This window comes from Xenopus laevis, chromosome 1L (assembly GCF_017654675.1).
Source record: "Xenopus laevis strain J_2021 chromosome 1L, Xenopus_laevis_v10.1, whole genome shotgun sequence".
Classification (NCBI taxonomy): Eukaryota; Metazoa; Chordata; class Amphibia; order Anura; family Pipidae; genus Xenopus; species Xenopus laevis.
In genome coordinates, this window is record NC_054371.1 from 26,171,030 (window position 1) to 26,179,779 (window position 8,750).

Genomic DNA, 8,750 nt, shown 5'->3' on the forward strand with positions numbered 1-8,750 from the left:
CCCATTGTTCTGTTGTTAGGCTGCTGGGAGGGAAAGGGAGGGGGTGACAGTGTTGGACTTGCCCACTGGGATACCAGGAAAACTCCCGGGGGGCCCAGGTGTCAGTGGGCCCTCTTGCGTCTAAGCATTTATCATATTTCATGGTCATTCCCTATTTCTTTATGGGAAAAAAATACTTAGTAATGGAAGAATATAGTAAGTAGATATAAAAGACTAGGAGAATAAAGAGGTTGAGTGAGCAGAGGAGGAATAATAGTTTGGAAAGTGGGCCCAAAGTCTAAGGATTTCTGTTGGGCCCACAGTCTAAGGTTTTCTGGTGGACCCTAGCACTGAGAGGGTGATATTACTCTTGCAGTACAGCAGTAAAGAGTGACTGAAGTTTATCAGAGCACAAGTTACATGACTGGGGGGCAGCTGGGAAACTGACAATATATCCCCATGTCAGATTTCAAAATTAAATATAAAAAAATCTGTTTGTCTTTTGAGAAATGGAGGAGCAGCACTATTAACTGATGCATTTTGAAAAAAAATATGTTTTTTTTCTTCTTTTTTTCTATACCGAGTCAAATAGCAAGAGCACATCACGTAGAGTTGCCTTCCGCAAACTTCACACCTGTTTATAACTTTTGTATCTGGTACACTTCCTAACAAAAGCAGGCTTTAAATACAATAAAATGTCACAATGTTTGCAGCTACACCCATCTCTCTGATGTAGACACGCAGGCATTTGTGTTGCACCATGATGAACACAGACTCCAGGTCTTGTAACTATTATTACATACATAAGAGGGATGCAGGGAGTACCTGGATATTCTGTAATATAAAATTGCAAATCATCTCCCCGCCAGGCCCTCTGTACTCCTGGGCCCTAATATCAGCGACTGGTGCTCTGCTGTTATAGTTACACCCCTGCCTGTATCCCTTGGGGTCTCTGAATATTTTGCATGAGGCCCCTGTGGAGATGGGAGACGCTCCGAGCTCAAACACCTGCTATGACTCCCAGAACCTGCCTCCAGAATACTTGCCAACCGCAGTTATATTTAGCCAGCAGCACTCGCTCACTGAATAATGCCGGGCAGACATAATGTGAATCAGTTGCAGTATCCAGGATAATGAGTGCCTGCTGCTACACAATGTTCTATTATACACAATGCTCTATTATACACAAAGCAAATATACAGAAGATTACAAAGCGGATGAGCAAAGCAGCGGTGTTTGCCGGGAACATCCAAGGATTTTCAGCCTCCATTCTCATCCTTACTAATACTGTGTCCCTCCCCTTATTAGTCTCAAGGCAATATATAAATATGCAATATATAAGTGCTCCAATAAAATACATAGGGAATAATGGACCCCCTTTTATAAATAAGGATATTAGAAGTCACTGAGGGTTTCTGTGACCATATAAAGGCACAAGGCTGCAGGCTGAGTTATACAGGGAACTCTGAGTATCACTCATGTATTATAGGGGATAATGCACCCCCTACTGTAAATGATAAGGATATTAGAAGTCACTGAGGGGTTGTTCTGTGACCATATAAAGGCACAAGGCTGCAGGCTGAGTTATACAGAGAACTCTGAGTATCACTCATGTATTATAAGGGAAAATGTACCCCCTACTGTAAATAAGGATATAAGAAGTCACTGAGGGGTTAAGTGACCATATAAAGGCACAAGGCTGCAGGCTGAGTTATACAGGGAACTCTGAGTATCACTCATGTATTATAAGGGAAAATGTACCCCCTACTGTAAATAAGGATATAAGAAGTCACTGAGGGGTTGTTCTGTGACCATATAAAGGCACAAGGCTGCAGGCTGAGTTATACAGGGAACTCTGAGTATCACTCATGTATTATAAGGGATAATGTACCCTCTGCTGTAAATGATAAGGATATTAGATGTCACTAAGGGGTCCTGTGACCATATAAAGGCACAAGGCTGCAGGCTCAGTGTTTTTATATAGGTCATTGACTTCTAATATCCTTTTTTTTTATTTTTATAAGAGGGGGTTCCTTTTTTTATAATAAAAAAAGATTTACTGAGTCACTTGACGCGCGTGACAAAATTATGCAGCAATTATACCTGATGATGTGGCTAAATATTGTTTGTAAGAATATATTTTTCAGCATATTCATGGTTTTTGTGCATTATGACCTAATACATTTTGTTACATATTAGCAAGTCTGGAGCAGGGGTGTAACTACAGAGGAAGCAGACCCTGCAGTTGCTTGGTGGCCCTGGAGGCAAATGGGGCCCCATGAGGCCCTAATTAATGAACAGTGTCAAATTTGTCGTTACACCACTGGACTGGAGTGGCACATTTGATGCTCATAAATGTCATCAATTACAGGTATGTATCCCTCAAAATAAAACTCAAGTGATAAGTTAAAATATTATTGGCCGGATGCATAAAAGTTGATGTCAGAAGTATTCTGTCTGTGTGACTGGCATTTCATCAGGGTGCCTAAAAAGTAGGGCAGAGTATGAATTCTGAAATATAGGGCCATTGTAATTATACATTCTTTAACCTCATAGGACACAACGTGGCAAATAGAAGTGAACAGCCACTTCCATGCCTATAATATAATTAGAGCTAATTTACTTCATTAGTTACAATGCAAACAGCTGACAGGTTGCTATGGGTTACTAGACCTGGCTATGGCTATGTATTGTCACTATTGGTTATTATTTAAAGGGGAACTATTGCGAAAATGAAAATTTCCTTTTAGCTTCATCATACTGAAATAAGAAACTTTATAAATACAATCAATTAAAAATTCTGTACCATTTCCAGGCCCGGATTTGCGGCAAGGCCGCATAGGCCCGGGCCTAGGGCGGCAAAAAAATAGGGGCGGCATGCCGCCCAGCCGCATTATGGGGACGCGCGTGTCCCCATTCATTTACAGCAGCTGCGCCAGCGTTTTTTCGCCGGCGCGCTGGGAAGGGGAGGTGGGCGCTAGGACCGCGCGGCCGCCTAGTCGGACCGCGCGGCCTAGGGGTGCGCCTCATTGAAATCCGGCACTGACCATTTCTGAAATAATCAAGTTTATCTTCACTATTCCTCTCTCAGCATCTGTTTCTCCTCATTCTGTCTTCATGCAGCAGTTGGGTGTCAGATATTCATTGACAGCTAGATCCAATATATCTTATAGGGGGGCTCCTTTTGCCTAGAAGATGTATTAGAGCTCACTCTATTAAAATCACCAGACATCATGTCTCTCTACATGCAGAATTTGTGCAAAAGGCAGTTATTTTGTTTTGATTATGTTTGTACTGCGATTAGTTATTTGAATGAGCTTTAATTCATCTCTTAGGAAAGGAATCTCCTTATAAGATATATTGGATCATTCATCTGACACCCAACTGCTGCATGAAGACAGAATGAGGAGAAACAGATGCTTAGAGATAGTAAATATAAACTTGATTATTTCAGAAACAGTGCATAATATTAATTGATTGTATTTAGAATGTTTCTTACTTCTGTATGAGGAAGCTTATATTAAATTTAGGGATGCACCGAATCCAGGATTCAGTTCGGGATTCGGTCTAATTCAGCAGGATTCGGATTCGGCCGAATCCTTCTGCCCGGCCGAACCGAATCCTAATTTGCATATGCAAATTACATTTAATTAGGGGTGCACCGAATCCACTTTTTTGGATTCAGCCGAACCCCGAATCCGAATTTGCATATGCAAATTAGGGGTGGGAAGGGGAAACATTTTTTACTTCCTTGTTTAGTGGCAAATTCGGATTCGGGGGTTCAGCCGAATCCAAAAAAGTGGATTTGGTGCATCCCTAATTAAATGTTAATTTTCGCAATAGTTTAAATTTAAATTAAATGGATCGATCCTTAGAGTGAAAAGTCAAACTTTAACGAAACAGTCGGCTATTTAATTCTACTCCGAATGCGTCTGCTGTGGGAAATTTGAAGAAAGAGAAAGCAGGAAGAGGATGGCTCCATGGTGCTCGCTGGAATAACCCCGGGCTAGTGCAGTTTTCTGCTGATAGGAACATCAGCCCTGGTTTCAGTAAGTAAATAAAATCACCTGGGGGTGCCTAACATCCCAAGTGGGATACGACTTTAAATCTACGAGAAAATCATGTAAACATTAAATAAACCCAATAGGCTGGTTTTGCTTCTAATAAGGATTAATTATATCTTAGTTTGGATCAAGTACAAGGCACTGTTTTATTATTACAGAGAAAAAGGAAATGATTTTAAAACATTTGGATTATTTGGCTAAAATAAGTATGCTGTTTGTGTATGGGGAAACCTTTGTCCAGCACAAGGTTAAAGCTTTGTGACTAATGACAATCTGCTTTCCACCAGGGGCCCTGGATCACATTACAAGTTTCCCTTTGGTACCAGATCCAGCTACAGTTGTGCAACTTTATGAGAGAGAGAACAGAGGCAGCTAGACATGTATTACGTTTCTACGACTGGCTCCTACGTTTATACGACTTATAATAAGAAAGGTCCAAACAAGCACGTTATGGCTTCCTGGCAATCACTTGCCGAGCGGAAAGCTGAGAACTAGAAAGGCACAATAGAAGCGTAATTGGATTATTCCTTAAGGGAAACTGAGAATAAAACACTATTGCTGTCATTGCTTTTATTTTCTTCAGACTGTGTAGAATTGTTTAGAGGCAAAACTTGCAACTTTTAGGCTCATAGTGAATTATTTGGCGATCTGCTCTCTTTACCCCTCTTAAAGCTGAAGGAAAGCTACGGAAGCATTTTATTGCCAATAAATATTGCAATAGTGCAAGTTAGAATGCTATATTTATTCTTTAGAATGTTTTACCATATCATAAAAAGCTCTAGAAGCTCTGTTTGTTTAGGATAGCAGCTGCAGTATTAGCTTGGTGTGACATCACTTCCTGTCTGAGTCTCTCCCTGCTCACTTATAGCTCTGGGCTCAGATTACAGCAGAGAAGTGAGGGGAGGAAGAGTAGTAAACTGAGCATGCTCACGCCCGGGGCAAGGAGGCTTAAGCTGAAAACAGGAAGTCTGATACAGAAGCCCATGTGTTTCTTTTGACAGAGGACTCAGAGCAGCACTGGTGTACTTAGGTGGATCTTTCTGATAAAGCTAACTTTGTTTTAACCATTCCTTCTCCTTTAATATCTTAAAGGGGTGGTTCACCTTTAAGTTAACTTTTAGTATGTTATACAATGGATATATCTAAAGAATTTTTTAGTTGGTCTTCGTTATTTATTTATTTATTTTGATAGTTTTCGTATTTGCCCTTTTCTTCTGAATTTTTTTCTGGCTTGCAAATGGGGGGGGGGCACTGACCCCATCAAAAAAATAAATGCTCTGTAAGGGCTCTTACAGACGAGCGTTTGAAGGTGCGCTCCCCTGCGTTCCGGTTTTATGCGGGGAGCGCTGGAGTAGACGCATTCAGTTTTTTTCAATGGGGCTGTACTCACACAGGCGCATGTAGGTGCCGAACGCAGATTGAGACGCAACATGCTGCATTTTTCCCGCGTTCGGCGCCTGTGTGAGTACAGCCCCATTGAAAAAAACTGAATGCGTCTATTCCTGCGCTCCCCTGCAGCTGAGCGCATAAAACTGAATGCGTCTACAGATTTATTGCTAGTTCTTATTACACTTCTTTCTATTCAGGTCACATGTATGCTCATACACATGTGATAATGGCACATACTACTAAAAAAGCAAAGCAGGGTTTTACATATGAGCTGTTTTATGCAATATGTTTTTATAGAGACCTACCATGATACCTCCCTTCTAACAAGATGCCAATGGGGGATAGAGAACCTAGGAATGCTTAGAAAAGGCTAAAACTACAAGGTGATTCATAGAAGCTGGGTGGAGGAACACAAATGGATAATTATATATATCATTCTTTTATTGGTGACATTCCCAGTGTATTTTGCTATCACACTTATGGGGCAGACAATATTTGATTGAAAGCGGAGATTTTTAAATGAGTTTACAACAGCTATGAATGCTTTAATAAAAACAGAAATTGGATTTTCATGTTTAATATAAAAAAAGGATTTTTGTGTTGGGGTGACAGGTCCCCTTTAAAATCACCCGTGTAGTTCTACCCTATAGCAAACGTCAAGCGATGGATTAGGGTGAGCAGCAAGCACAGACACAGCTGGGAACATTCATAGTAAGACCTATAGCCTGAAAATTATTCTTCACAAAACTTGACACTGAGCCAAACCATTTACAGGTATAGGATCCGTTATCCAGAATGCCCGGGACATGGGGTTTTCCAGATAACGGATCTTTATGTAATATGTATCTTCTTACCTTAAGTCTACTAGAAAATCATGTAAACATTAAATAAACCCAATAGGCTGGTTTTGCTTCCAATAAGGATTAATTATATCTTAGTTTGGATCAAGTACAAGGTACTGTTTTATTATTACAGAGAAAAAGGAAATCATTTGGATAAAATGGGGTCTACGGGAAACGGCTATTCCATAATTCGGAGCTTTCTGGATAACAGGTTTCTGGATAACGGATCCCACACCTGTACAACTAGTTATGCACCAATCTTTTTTTTTTTTTTGCATTTGCGTATTCATATTTGAGAAAAAGCGTACAAGTGCTTCAGTTGCAAACCAAAAATGATTGCATTTAGTTGAAGTAAAAGACCCCTTACTTGAATTGTTTGGATTCTGTTTGGCTGAATGCTTAGAAGTTGGATTTAGCGGGCGTGTAATGCAGTGGTGCTCCCTTGTGCTTTGGCTAATGACAGAAAGCATTGGCACTTTATATTAACCAGGAGATAGTCGCACAGGCTGCTGAAGGAGGCCCAGTTTTATATAAAAACGACATTTCAGGGCTTCACACTCAAACCTTTCAAATAATACACCAACCTGGATACTAAACAGTATAGAAAACAGAGGCAGCCCTGCAGTTGAGAGCAATATAAAATGAATTTAGAGTTACTCCACAAGGGGGCAGTATAGGTACAATTTCATGGCAGCACCAGTGCAATTTGTCTATGAGCAGATACCACACAGCTCATGCGGAGAAAGCATTTTTAGTTTTTGCTATGAATTTCCCTCACTCTACAATCCAGGCCGCACAAGTATTTGACCTAACAAACGCAACGCCAAACTCATGAAATTCCCACATCGCCATTCCTTTTTGTGGCATTACAAATTTAACCTTAAAAGAAAATTTAGCCCCAAAATGAATAATTAAAGGGCATGTAAAGTCTAAAATAGAAAAAGGCTAGAAATGCTGTATTTTGTATACTAAATATAAGCATGAACTTACTGCACCACAAGCCTAATCAAACAAATAATTTATGCTTTCAAAGTTGGCTACAGGGGGTCACCATCTTGTGACTTTGTTATACATCTTTGCAAGACTAAGACTGTGCACATGCTCAGTGTGGTCTGGGCTACTTAGGGATCGTCATCAACAAAGCTGCTTTAGTTCTGCATGGCTGGGAAGTAAGGCGGGGGCTCCCCCTGCTGTTCATAAGTATGATTGTTTCCCTGCAGAGCAGTTAGGGACCGTCTGACAATTCCTATCGACAACAGTAAATGAAGGGAGAATTTCACTGCATACAGTCAGGTTTCTTATAAAAACGGAAGACATTTTTTAATTAAAGTATATTGGAGATAGGTTTCTTTTTCATTAAAGTAAAAATGGGATTTTATTTTTTTGCCTTTACATGCCCTTTAAGCAACAAATAGTTTATATAATAAGTGCCATAATAAATGATCTTACCAAACTGGAATATATATTTAAGTAAATATTGCTCTTTCACAGCCTTGAGCCACCATTTCGTGATGGTCTGTGTGCTGCCTCAGAGATCACCTGACCAGAAATACTGCAGCTCTAACTGTAACAGGAAGTGTAGAAGCAAAAGACAGAACTATGTCTGTTAATTGGCTCATGTGACCTAACATGTAGTTTGTTTGTGCGCAGTCGGAATCAATCCCAAGGGGCGGCCCTTATTTTTTTAAAGTGGCAGTTTTCTATTTATCATTACACAATCATCACATACTACTAAAAAAGTATATTATGAAAATGGTTTATTTACATGAAGCAGGGTTTTACATATGAGCTGTTTTATGCAATATCTTTTTATAGAGACCTACCATAATACCTCCCTTCTAACAAGATGCCAATGGGGGATAGAGAACCTAGGAATGCTTAGAAAAGGCTAAAACTAAAAGGTGAATCATAGAAGCTGGGAGAAGGAACACAAATGGATAATTATATAAAGGTACTGTATGGCTATGGACACACAGGCTGTTTTCAGACTGAGTAATTCTGCAGGCTGAGAGAAGCAGATCTGCTCAGTGCCCCTGCTCTAATGATGAGAGAATAAATTCACGGTGAATAAATTCTCAAAACTGATGTACGCGCATCAGAAAAGTTGCTCGCGTCAAAACAGTTGCACGTCAACATTATTCGGTCGCCCATTGACTTTAACATTTCGCAGCAAAGTGAAATGGGACAAATTTGCCCATCACTACCCTGCTCCATTGATTTGACTCCGATCAGCCTGTATGCGGTCACAAACAGGCGGAGATCAGCCCAATTACGCAGGCTGAAAACAGCCGGACAACAGCCTGTGTGTCCATAGCTTATGGGAGTGGTTATACAGAACGATCGTGTACGAGTTTTCCAGATAACAGATCTTTCTGTAATTTGGATCTTTATAGCTTTAAGTCTACTAGAAATTCATGTAAACATTAAATAAACCCAATAAGAAGGTTTTGCTTCCAATAAGGATTAATTATATCTT